This window comes from Gopherus evgoodei, chromosome 2, assembly GCF_007399415.2.
Source record: "Gopherus evgoodei ecotype Sinaloan lineage chromosome 2, rGopEvg1_v1.p, whole genome shotgun sequence".
NCBI classification, from domain to species: Eukaryota; Metazoa; Chordata; order Testudines; family Testudinidae; genus Gopherus; species Gopherus evgoodei.
Genome location: NC_044323.1, coordinates 114509231 through 114522283, shown reverse-complemented (window position 1 = coordinate 114522283; position 13053 = coordinate 114509231). Strand labels below are relative to the sequence as shown.

At 39.4% G+C, this 13053-nt stretch overlaps 1 protein-coding gene across 10 annotated transcripts in view; it reads right to left on the bottom strand.

Annotated features, from left to right (window-relative positions):
* LOC115646061 (poly(rC)-binding protein 3-like) overlaps nt 1-13053 on the bottom strand; it is a 519652-nt gene that overhangs the window by 243314 nt on the left and 263285 nt on the right. Inside the window, exon 1 of one of the 10 annotated variants that reach the window (XM_030551513.1) lies at nt 8013-8047. The exons of 8 other annotated variants lie outside the window; for them this stretch is intronic. The gene's annotated coding sequence lies outside the window, so the exon portion shown is untranslated. One more of the 10 variants, XM_030551512.1, reaches the window with a different exon arrangement.

Here is a 13053-nt window from a genome sequence, read left to right as displayed (position 1 = left end):
CTTGATCTTTCTTTCTGAAATCTCCCTTATCCTTTCCAGTACCCCTGCCACTTCTTTTGTCACCCTGCCTATTCTTTCTCGATTTCTCACTAGTCCACCCACATCCAGTCTCCTTCTATTCAAACTCTCCCCCTCCATGGGGAAAGCATGCGTGGAGGAAAGCCTGTAACTCTTTCATTTTCAGCAGCTTGTGCAGGGTTCTTTTGAAAGCTGTTGTGTCTGCTGTTTCACAGGACTCCCAGGTTAGAGTATAGCAGTGCACTATTCTGTAACATAGTACATCACTTGACCAACATAAGCCAAAGATTAGCAATTCAAGCAGTGTGAAGAACCAATTTTTTGGTTCAGGAACAGAACCGAAAAATTATAAACAATAGTTTAGGGTCAAGCTGGAATGATTTTTTTCAATGAAATAAGTGTTCAAAAATGTTTAATTTTGGGTTGACCAAAACATTGTGGTTGACCCAAAATGAAATGTTTTGTTTTGATTTTGAAGTTTGAAACAGTTAATTGGGGGGTGGTTTTTTTTTAATAAAATTGAGAGAAATTACAAAATAAAATGTCTGTCCAAAACAAAAAGTCAAAATGTTTCAATTCAGAAATGCCAAAATGAACAGTTTTGACTTTTTTGAAGACTATTCCTTATTTATTTGTTTATGACTGAAACAATTTGCTGAAATTGACATGAATTCACAAATTGTTTCAGTAAACCTACATCTCCATTTCCCCCCCCCCCCCGAAAAGAAGATGTTATGGAAAAAAATTTTGCCCTGCTGTATTAATTACAGCTCATAAAACTCCCCATATGTCCTAAAAGCTCTTTATGTGGGTCAGGAAAAAGGAAGCTTAATGTTATGTCTGTAAATGTGGCACTTCTAACATTTTTCAAGAGGTTGGATGTTGAAAATAATATAAATTCTGTTTGGTCAAACTTCAGAATAATTGTTTTTTCCTCCTCCCTCTCCCCTCGCTCAACTCAGCCTTTTAAGTTATAGAAGTCACTGATCAGAACTAATTATACTGGCCAGGGCCTGGGGCACCTGAATACAATGATATCATAGATATAAAATCTCGCTTTTATGTAGACAGAGCCTTATAATAAAATCAGAAATAAAAAGTATAATATCCATAGACAGCTCATGAGATTTTTCCCTTCGATATTCCTCCCTCAGATGTAAAGCCCTTAAACAGGCCAATATGTAGGCAATCTCTTATTTAACTAGAATTACAGCACTCACTTTGCTTGAAAACACCATAAATAGTCATAACTGCTTATGTACCAGTTTTTTCAGATCAGTAGCTATAACTCCTGTATATTGATTACAATCCAGGTCTTTCAAAATGTCAAGTTACCTCCAGAAGAATGAGTGGTAGGTTGTAATGGAAGAGGCATGCTCTTGGAATGGGGAATAATTCAGAATTATATGCATGCTGCAATACAGACAATCCGTTAGTACAGACAACATGACAAGCTGCTTAAGCTTCTCTGTGTTTCCAGGCGAAGCTCCACAATGTCCCAGGACTGATTAACTTGAGTACAAATTGATGGCACTGATAACCTGTAAAGATGATTTGCAAAAATGCCACCTTGGGCATTGCTGGACTTATTAGACCTTGTGTTAAGTGATTCAGTCCAACAGGAAGGTTGCAGGACGACACTAACTTACATTAGACAGACCCTTTTACTTATGCACTAGGTCCCAAATCCTCCGCCCAGCTTCTAGGCCAAGCAGCTGCGCTGGATATGCCCAAACACATACCCAGTACAGCAGGAAGATTGGGGGCTCTGAGAGGAACTCCAAGCTATAAATGATTGTGCAGCCTTTCCATGGACCTCCTCCAACTTCAGTCCCCCCCGGCCCCCCCTTTCTGGATGGATCTGCTCTGGTTCTGCTGCTGCGGGGAATGCCACAGCTATAAGGGTGTCATTTGTTCTAAATTAGTGTTATCATGCTTTGTAACAAATCATAATCTTCCACTAAGGGCAACACACACAATATCCTTGATAGATGTGACACCAATTAAAGAAGGATCTTTAAAATATGCCTCCCACCCCATAAAAATCTATGTACAAAGACGACATCATCAAACAATTCCCATTCAAATGAACCTGTCTTAGAAGATTCTGGTTTATAACAAATCTGAATCAGTTGCCTTTGTTCAGACTACAAAACCAGGGGAAGGGAAAAGGGATCCTAAGTAAGATAATGTGACAAAATATATTTAAATTACAGCAATTATTGAAAGATCATTGGGCTCACCAGCACATTGCCACTTCTCTATGGCTTAAAATCAATGGGAGTCTTTGCACTGACTTCAATGAGTTCTGGATGAAGCTGTATAAGCCTGTTCTTTGGAATTATGGGTCAAACTGTGCCCCTATGATACATGTGTGGATGGTTGCTTTGTCACACAGATCTCTCCTTCCTGGGCAAAAGGAAGGCTTTGCCACCTCTTTGGGACCAGTGGAGGGCTTACTTTGGTCTGGTGGTGAAGGAGTGAGTGGACAAGAGGATATGTGCTTTGGTCCTCTACCAGTCCTGCAAGGAGCAGGATGGAAAAGTAATGTAGCCTGTCTGGGGCTTCCTTTTGACAGCGGGGTTCTCCATAACTCATGGAGTTACTCCAGATTTATAGGGGTGTAATTGTGAGCAGAACTTGGCTCATAATATCTAGTATTCTTTTTTCAATAATTTTTTAAAAAACAGATTCCTGAGACAATTATATTATGAATATTCCTTCCCAGTACAGTCATTAATTAAATTACATTTTAGATATAGAAGATGAGTTTAGAAGCAGTGTTTTGGGGCTGTGGAAAATAAAAGGATTCTCCATAACTAATCTTTATGGCAAAATATCACCTGCAGTTTTATTTTTTTTATTTCCAAGATATATTTCAAGTTACTCTTTCTTCCGCTTCTTATTATGCAAACTACATGCTGCAGATATAGCTTCTGTTTCAATAACATATCTGAGTTGGTTTGTAACATCTATATATCCATCCAAATCCAACCATACTATTGCACTCGTAATAACACAGCCTATATTGTTTGTCAAACAGCTAAGATAACATTAGTTGTTTAAAATTCTGGATCATCACAGGACTAATAATCTGGATGCTCAGAGCTTGTACTGCCCAAGCCTATTCTAGGCAGGCTCTATGGGTTTTACTTTTGGCAGAAGTTCCAAAAATTCAAGGAAACACAGACCCTACTCAGATAGTTAGGGGGAAAGTAATTAAACAATAACGATTGTACACACACACACACATATATATGGACATCACACCTATAATAATTAGACCTGGGCCAAGAAATGGTGTGGACCAGAGACTTGAACCTGGGTTTACTGCATTCCACTTGAGAACTCTAACTACTGGCCTATTGACTGTCTCTGTCTCCTCTCACACTTCCCCTACCTTTGTCCCCCTCCCATTTTGATCAGAAATTCCACCCTGGACCCGAGAAGCCTTTCCTAGTAACAATTAACCCTTTTGGGGAAAAACTTCAGTTTCAATTAATTGGCATTTTCGAACAAAAAACTCTTTAAATCAAAATTCTCCTGTCCAGCTCTATGCACAGTATACATCAATTTTTTTAAATCAAGATAAGTCTATTTGCTCATATTACTTAACTTACTTCTCAACTCAATACTGAATCATTCGTGTTTTGCTATAGACTATAGAGAATTGTAATTCTTTAGTATTATACAAAGTAGTATTAAATAGTTCAGAATTCTTAGTTCATTTGGCATTGATTAGATGGCATGAACAAAATAAATCAGCATATACTATACATGTTCCTGGTACATTAGTGGTGATGAAAAATTAAAATAATCGTGTTTTGCTCTTAGATTAAGATCCAGTTCAGGCTGATAACATCTGAAACTGAGTAGGCAGAACTGACACACAGAAGGTCTACTCATAGCCAAATGTACAGCACTGGGTAAAGATCACTCTGACTCTGAAAAGGTAAGCTAAGCCTACAGGACAACATCTATTGTTCGGATGATGAAAACAATAGTCCTTTTCTTTCAGGAATGCAAGAACTATACACATCACCACCCCCTAAATCAGAAGGGAAACAAAAGCACAGGCTTGATGTGTAAAAGGAAAATAAAAGCTGCTTGCTTGGGTGATTCAGAAATACAAACCTGCACTGCATAACCTACGAGAGAACAAGCGTCCTGAACGTATATACTTCTACTTCCAATACTACCCACAGCCAAAAGAAAACAACATTTATAGGGGAACAAAGATTATAGGGATGGAAAAAATGAGCTGGCCTCACATTGTGGAAGAGGTGAAAAACTGAAAGCACAGGCCAGATTTTCAAGAGAGTTTGGTAGTGACCACCACCAACATGCAAACTCAAGAAAACATCTTCCCCTCTCTCTGTCCTTCTCTGAAGTGATAAGAAGTGGGGTTCACCCAGAAATAAACGGCACAACCCCGGAGGGAAGAAGTAGTGCAACATTGGTTTTTGTGTTCTATATTCTATATGGTGTCATCCACTGGCAGGAGGAGGGCTATGCAAAAACCATTCTGACCCATACAAAGAATGGGCTTGTCTCAGCTTGAAATTTTGTTTAGTTTTTATTTTATCTGAGCAGTTCACCCATCCCTGCTACAATGACAGCATGGTCAATAACTGGAAATCAAGGAAGAGGAACCATGTACAACAACTCTGTCGAAGGAAACATAGCTATGACATATGGGCATTTAAACAGCAGGAAAAATTGGCGGCAGTACTCAGAACTCGTTTCAGGCAGCAATATCTAAGTGCTAAAGTTGTCCCCTCCTCTCTGATATGTGCATAAAGATCTACTTTGGGTGCTGGGAGTGGAGACCAGGTTGGCATAGGCTCTGCACTTACTGCCCACATTTTGTATTAGCAGTCGTGCTAGTGCTCCACGCTCAAACAATCAAGTGCTCAATACAGAGCTTGTTCGATCAGGCTTTGGACAGGAGTTCAGAAGTTGGCTCTAAGTCTGCACGTTCAGACATGCACCCTGAATAACTTTCATCCATCAGCATGGGGTTTCCTTTAATAGTGAAACTTGACATTTCACAACTCTATTTCACTGCTTTCCCTTAGGAAACGAAACAATAACACAGAAAAAAAATGTTTTTCCTGTAGCTGAAGGTGGTCATGTAGGAAAGAAAACAAAATCCAGGCATATAATATTTGCTTGGCCTGTTCCCTGACCTAAATTGCAGCCCCCTGTCATGCCTTCTCTGAATGATGATCATAAAATCAAATACTGAAATGGCTATTCAATTCTTATTCTATAAGCAGAAATTGTGATGTTAGTTATTATTGGCTTTTCATGCTTCAGTAAATGTCTTTAAAATACCTTTGTGAATTGGCTGATGTGTTTTTGAAATAGTGGAAGTATTATGCTAAATCAGATGCCCCTGGTTTTTGTGTTAACAAAATTTACTCCTTAATGGTCTTCTCTCTCGTGTTTAGACTCAGAAAAGCCCTCTAAACATGAAAGCACAGGGTTCCATATCTATTCCATCACATCCAATGACTACACGTAACTTGCTTACTTAAGAAGAGAAACAATGAGTTTTATTATCTCAATGGCTGCAAAGTCAACTTCAGATTTGGAAAAAGAAACATCCCAAGTTCTTTTTCCTCTCTCACTCTCATTATGACTACCCACAAAAGTTCTATTTGTCATTTACTGGTAGGGAAATTAAAAGGCAATTCTGTTGACAATGCACTTGGCAGAATACAATCCACCTTCCTCTTTCATAGTTGTATTGATGCTGCAATGCTAACATGAGTAAAGAGTAGAAGATACATTTGCAGCAGATATGCTGGGACAGAAAGAAAATGACAATTTTTGCATCTTCACTTTCTCAAGGATCTTCACAATCTAAAGGATTTGTGCTTCAAAAGCAGGTGATAATGGATTTTAAAGCAATATATTTCTACATGCAGTGGGTAGCATGCGATGACTGACTGTGGGCCAGTATCTAAGTTGCTGTGAGATATGCTCTTGAAAAATATTCAGATCCACCAAGTAGAATTTAAAATACCTGCTTTTAAATGTTATAGCTTTTAATAATCGACTTCCGTAATAGACTAGAATAATTGCAATCAATTATATACAGAATATGTGCATAAAAATAAATATCTGTTTTTTTAAATACCTTTAAAGGACATCACTCTACAAAGTCTTATTCCTGCAAGTAATCTTACTCAGGCAAACAGTTCCTTTGAATTCAATGCAATTAGCCTGTTGCACAAGAAAGCATTTGCAAGATTAAGTCATAAATATGTATTTATCAGATGCACATTCTTTACTTCTTTCAAGTACTGTATATAATAATAGGCAGACAGTAACCATCCAAATTCTACAAATATTATACTAATAAAAAAGGGGACAACTAAAAATATTATCTAATGCCCACCCAATGCCCCAAACCAAAATCATCTGTGTGGAAAGATGCCATGTCTGTCTCTCAGACACAGAATACAGACTTTAAGAACAGCTACCTAGAGACACAGTTAGCCAAGATATCAGAACTGGGAACTGGAACAGATTCTAAAAGATCGGTCATAGAAGGCACTTCCCTTTTATGTAAAAAATAAAATTAACAATAAGCCACATTAAAATAATATTAAATTAAAAGCAAGATAACTCATAGATGTCAAACTTAGTGCTAAGGCTGCTGTGCTCATTCCTAAAATTCAGGACAGAGGGTCAGTCTTTGCTTAGAATTTCCTGGATTGTTTTAGTTTGTGCCACAACTTTAAAATTTACTTTAAAATGCGTATGGTGTATTTTGCAAAGTTCTGCATGGCATAATAGGATACTGGAGATAGGAGAGAAATAGAAAAATTCACAGGGACTCCAGAGGGCTACACCAAGATATACCCAAAACAGAATCAGTCTTGCAATTAGCAAATACCATTGCAGATTAGACCCCAATCCTGCAATCAGGTCCATGTCAGTGGACCTTTATGTCTTTGAGAAAATCCACTGAAGTCGATGGCCCAGATCTTTAGCTAGAACTCAACAGCTACTGAATTGAATAGAGCTATGACAGTTTGCACCAGCTGAGGATCCAGCTCTGTGCATCCCCAGCTTGGTTGAGGGGTGGAGAGCTTCTGTGTGGATGCATGTTTTACTTAAGACAGGAATTTCAAATTCAAATAATCAACCCAAAGCTTTCTGACAATATCTTTCTAGATATACATAGAGAAAACTACTCAAAAACTAAGTCAAAACACAGAATTACATGTTTTTTCAAGTAAAAAAGAGTGAGGATTATGAATTACAATTAAAATGATGCTTCTTATTTTTCTCTAAAACAATAATTGGCATGTACCTCTATACCAAGTTGTAGGGCTGGATCTTTGGATCTAATGTGTTAACCAAAGAAGCTTTACATATTTTATGAATGAAGTTGCTGCTGCATGATTCAACTACTAGTTTATCTGTACTTTAAAAGAAAGTGACTAGGAGCAAATGTGCGGCAGACTAAACTACATAATTTTATCATCAAGTAACATACAATATTGATGGAATAGTATAGAAATGGACATATTGTTCCAGTCAACTGCAACATTGCTGTAGTTATAGATAAATAAAACATTTTGATCCTGATTTCAACAATAGAAGAAAATAATAACCTAAAAAGTGGTAAGCACTAGTATCCATGGGAAAACATTCCAAAATTCTATTTAGCTTTTAATTTCATCATCCCGAAATACTTGACAAGGAAACAGACTATTTTATTCTCAAGTATTTTATCACAACTGTAGCCCAGAAGAACTCTCTTATCAGCCTATCAGATTCTGATTTCCCATACAGAATGAATGTATTGATGCACTTATATTAAATGGTTTACTCACAGCACATTCATTCAGATTCACATGCTAGTTTTCTTTCCTTCATAAAAAGGCATCTTTGAAACATGGCTGAAAAACCAGTTCAGAAAAAGTTGTCTTCTGAATATAACAGCTGAATACCACACACAATCTCAGGATACTCACAGGAGTGAATCGGTAACACTGCACATTGTTCTGAGCATAATGGGAAATGCCATCCAAGCTAGCAAAGGGGGGTGGGGGGACCTTTTCCCTGATTGGCTGTTCATCCCAAGCTGCCTGGCAAAGGTTTGAAATATGCAATGCAGGGAAGTGATATTCTGTGGCATTCATTCAATTTACCTGCACTAGACTCCAGGGAGCCATACTATTAAACAACAGCTCCAGTGGGTCAATAAAGTTAACTTAATTAAATTGGTTTCCCTCCCTCACTTCCAACTAGCAAGATTTAGGGCAAAGGGACACAGCATTGCTTGGAAAGAAAAGGATGATTTAGTTAATCATCTGATGAAGCCAGACATACATTTTTGTCAATAATTATACCCACAAAGCAAAGTGCTAGTTTAAAATGAAAACAATCATGTATGCTGAGAAAAGAGACTATGCCTACTAATGACCAGCCATTAATATTTTTCAAGAACCGTCAATTTAATCCACTACTTAAAAGCAAGGAGCAGTATCTTATTATTGCTCTTTGTACTCCATAAAACTAAAATTACAATTGCTTAAGTGAAGTGCATATAAAACATACTATCATGGCTACAAGCATAATAAACACAAGCTCTTAATTTGAGAGGGATGGTACCTAGTACCTTTCTGGTCATTTGGCTCTCTGTATCCTCACTGGCTTACACAAGTCACCTTTCAGCATTCTTTCATTCTATTCTACACTAAGTGGTGCAAGTAGTGAAACCTATAGTTAAGGTTGCCCAACAGTTTCACTTGGTGAAAACTTGGTTTGCAGTTGCTTATAACTTTGCCAAACTTTTAACTGTTTAGATTGAAATTTTCCATGTCAGGAGTCTGACTCAGGCTGAACAGTTCTGGAAAGCTTTAGTTAAAATGTTTTAACCATTTTTTGAGAATGAGATGAGGGAAAATACATTGTTATATCTATGTTAATTAACTATTACAACTATTTCATTGAGATGCTGTAGGACCTCCATGCTTTGGAGCAAGAGGGTAGCTTGATGTCACGGATGTGCCTTTTTCCGTCCCTGTGAAAATTCCCCCAAATTTATCAGCTTCTAAAAAAAATCTCAGTTTGAATATACTCATTTGAACCTTTTTGGAGTTTGGCAGCTATGTTGTCTGAAGATTCTGTCTGCACTGGGCATGCTCCATCCCATCACAGCTCCTGCCTGCCAACAGGACTGTACTTGCACCATCCCTCACACAACAGTTAGGCATGTTCCACCCCAGGACTGCAGGGGCTGAGCAATACTTTCCCTGCAATTGCTCCTCTTAGTGGCTGGGGGCTGCTGTGGCACCAGGCACAACAACAGATATCTGTGCTCTCATGGCTCCCTGGCAGAGTGAAGGAGAAGGAAGAGGTAATAACAATACACTTAGAGAGTGAGGGTCCACAGAGCTGAATGTCCATGGACACCTGGTACGGCTCCACAGAGTTATTACTGAAATGGTGCAGCCAGGTTAAACATGGACAATTGTGAGGATACTGCCAGGCAATGTCCCCTCTTGACCTCAAATCCTATCTTCAAGGCTTGACGTGCAGGGACTTTATCTCCAAAGTGGGCTATATGACCAAAAAGTACCAGCTGGCAATGACTGATGATGTCTTCAATCCTCTTGAGGCCAGTTCTTCATAATACGTCCCTCTTACTGATAAAATCAAACCATTTTATGCTCTACAGCCACTGCTGACAACACACATGAAATGCCTCCAGCCTCCTGATGTCCTGTTTAAGCAATGTCCATGTTTCAGATCCACATAAAAGGATTGTAAGTACACAGGTTTGATGAATCCATACTTTTGAATATAATTTCACCTTTTTTTTGGCTCTAGACCCTAATTCATGGATAAGGCTGCTAAATCAATTTTCCTTAGGATGTCTAGCTAGCAATGCCCATTTGTTATCAATTTACCACTTAGGATAGAAGAAATCATCCACTACTTGCACAGTTTGTCCCTCACCACATATTTCTTGCATCACAACTTTTGTGCTGACACTCTTATTTTGTGTTTTTCCCAAGAAACCCTTAGCTCAAGGGCAGGTACCATGTGCTGAAAGCTCTCTAAAGCATCTTTAAGGTCATTTGCATCCTGGCCAAAGAGGATGACATCATCTGCATAATCCAAGTCAGCAAACAAAGTTGAATTGACCATTATACCGGTATTGGTGGAGATATGTTCAAGGAGCCAATTCACTGCATGGCAGAACAGGGCTTGGGCCAGGACATATCCCTGCTTCACCCTGGATCTAGTGTAAAACCTGTCAGACCTATGAATTCCCCATGGCAAACAGGTCTGATTCATTAAGTACATCTTGAATTAACCTCAGGAGGGTGATGGGGGCGCCAAGTCTTGTAGAGCCTTCTACAGAGCAGCACTATCAATAGAATTGAAGGCTGCCTTTATGTCTAACATATGCTGCTGTTGAAGGACAACTAAATTCATAATGAATCTACCAGCACTCCCAGCTATCTTCGAGACACCACTGACTTCCTGAGGAAACTACAATCCATCGATGATCTTCCACTGTGGATGTAGAAGCCCGCTACACCAATATTCCACACAAAGATGGACTACAAGCTCTCAGGAACAGTATCCCCGATATGTCATAGCTAACCTGGTGGCTGAACTTTGTGACTTTGTCCTCAACCACACTATTTCACATTTGGGAACAATATATATTTTCAAGTCAGCGGCACTGTTATGGGTACCTGCATGGCCCCACAATATGCCAACATTTTTATGGCTGACTTAGAACAACGTTTCCTCAGCTCTCTTCCCCTAATGCCCCTGCTCTATTTGCGCTATATTGATGACATCTTCATCATCTGGACCCATGGAAAAGAAGCCCTTGAGGAATTCCACCATGATTTCAATAATTTCCATCCCACCATCAACTTCAGCCTAGATCAATCCACAGAAGCGGTCCATTTCCTGGACACTATTGTGCTAATAAGCGATGGTCACATAAATACCACCCTATACTGGAAACCTACTGACCGCTATACTTACCTACATGCCTCCAGCTCCCATCCAGGACACACCACATGATCCACTGTCTACAGCCAAGCTCTAAGATACAACCGCATTTGCTCCAGTCCCTCAGACAGAGACAAGCACCTACAAGATCTCTATCAAGCATTCTTAATACTACAATACCCACCTGATGAAGTGAAAAAACAAATTGACAGAGCCAGATGAATACTCAGAAGTCACCTCCTACAAGACAGGCCCAACAAAGAAAATAACAGAACATCACTAACTGTTACCTTCAGCCCCCAACTAAAACCTCTCCAGCGCATCATCAAAGATCTACAACCTATCCTGAAAGATGATCCCTTACTCTCACAGATCTTGGGAGACAGACCTGTCCTTGCTTACAGACAGCCCCCTAACCTGAAGCAAATACTCACCAGCAACCACACACCACACAACAAAAACACTGACCCAGGAACCTATCCTTGCAACAAAGCACGATGCCAACTCTGTCCACATATCTATTCAAGTGACATCATCATAGGACCTAATCACATCAGCCATGCTATCAGGGGCTCATTCACCTGCACATCTACAAATGTGATATATGCCATCATGTGCCAGCAATGCCCCTCTGCCATGTACATTGACCAAACAGGACAGTCTCTACGCAAAAGAACAAATGGACACAAATCTGACATCAGGAATCATAACATTAAAAAACCAGTAGGAGAACACTTTAAACTGTCTGGTCACTCAATAACAGACCTGAGGGTGGCAATTCTGCAACACAAAAGCTTCAAAAACAGACTCCAACGAGAACTGCTGAACTCGAATTGATATGCAAACTAGATACAATCAATTTAGGCTTGAACAGTGTCAAGGTTCCTCCTCTACTCTGAACTTTAGGGTACAGATGTGGGGACCTGCATGGACACTTCTAAGCTTAATTACTAGCTTAGATCTGGTAACACTGCCACCATCCAGAAATTTCAGTGTCTGGAACACTTTCTGTCTCCCCAAAACCTTCCTCTCCCCGGGCAGCCTTGAGAGGCTTTTTCACCAAGTTCCTGGTGAACACCGATCCAACCCCTGGCATCTTAACACAAGGAGAATTTAACCATCCCCCCCTCTTTTCCCCCACCAATTCCTGGTGAGTCCAGATCCAATCCCCTTGGATCTTAAAACAAGGAAAAATCAATCAGGTTCTTAAAAAGAAAGCTTTTAATTAAAGAAAGAAAGGTAAAAATCATCTCTGTAAAATCAGGATGGAAAATACTTTACAGGGTAATCAGATTCATATAGCCCAGAGGAACCCCCTCTAGCCTTAGGTTCAAAGTACAGCAAACAGAGGTAAAATCCTCTCAGCAAAAAGGAACATTTACAAGTTGATAAAACAAAAATAAGATTAACACACCTTGCCTGGCTGTTACTTACAAGTTGGAAACATGAGAGACTGATTCAGAAAGATTTGGAGAGCCTGGACTGACATCTGGTCCCTCTTAGTCCCAAGAGCGAACAACCCCCAAAACAAAGAGCACAAACAAAGACTTCCCCCCCACCAAGATTTGAAAGTATCTTGTCCCCTTACTGGTTCTCTGGTCAGGTGTCAGCCAGGTTTACTGAGCTTCTTAACCCTTTACAGGTAAAAGAGGCATTAACCCTTAACTATCTGTTTATGACAAACAGAGACTGGGAATGGCTGAGCCATTACAAACGCTGAATCTATCTCCCCTTGTAAGTATTCTCATGCTTCTTATCAAACTGTCTGTACTGGGCTACCTTGATTATCACTTCAAAAGTTTTTTCTCTTACTTAATTGGCTTCTCAGAGTTGGTAAAACTCCTCCCACCTTTTCATGCTCTCTGTATGTGTATATATATCTCCTCAATGTATGTTCCATTCTATGCATCTGAAGAAGTGGGCTGTAGCCCTCAAAAGCTTCTGCTCAAATAAATTTGTTAGTCTCTAAGGTGCTAAAAGTACTCCTGTTCTTTTTGCAGATAAAAGACAAAGAGCAAGTATAACCTCCACTGT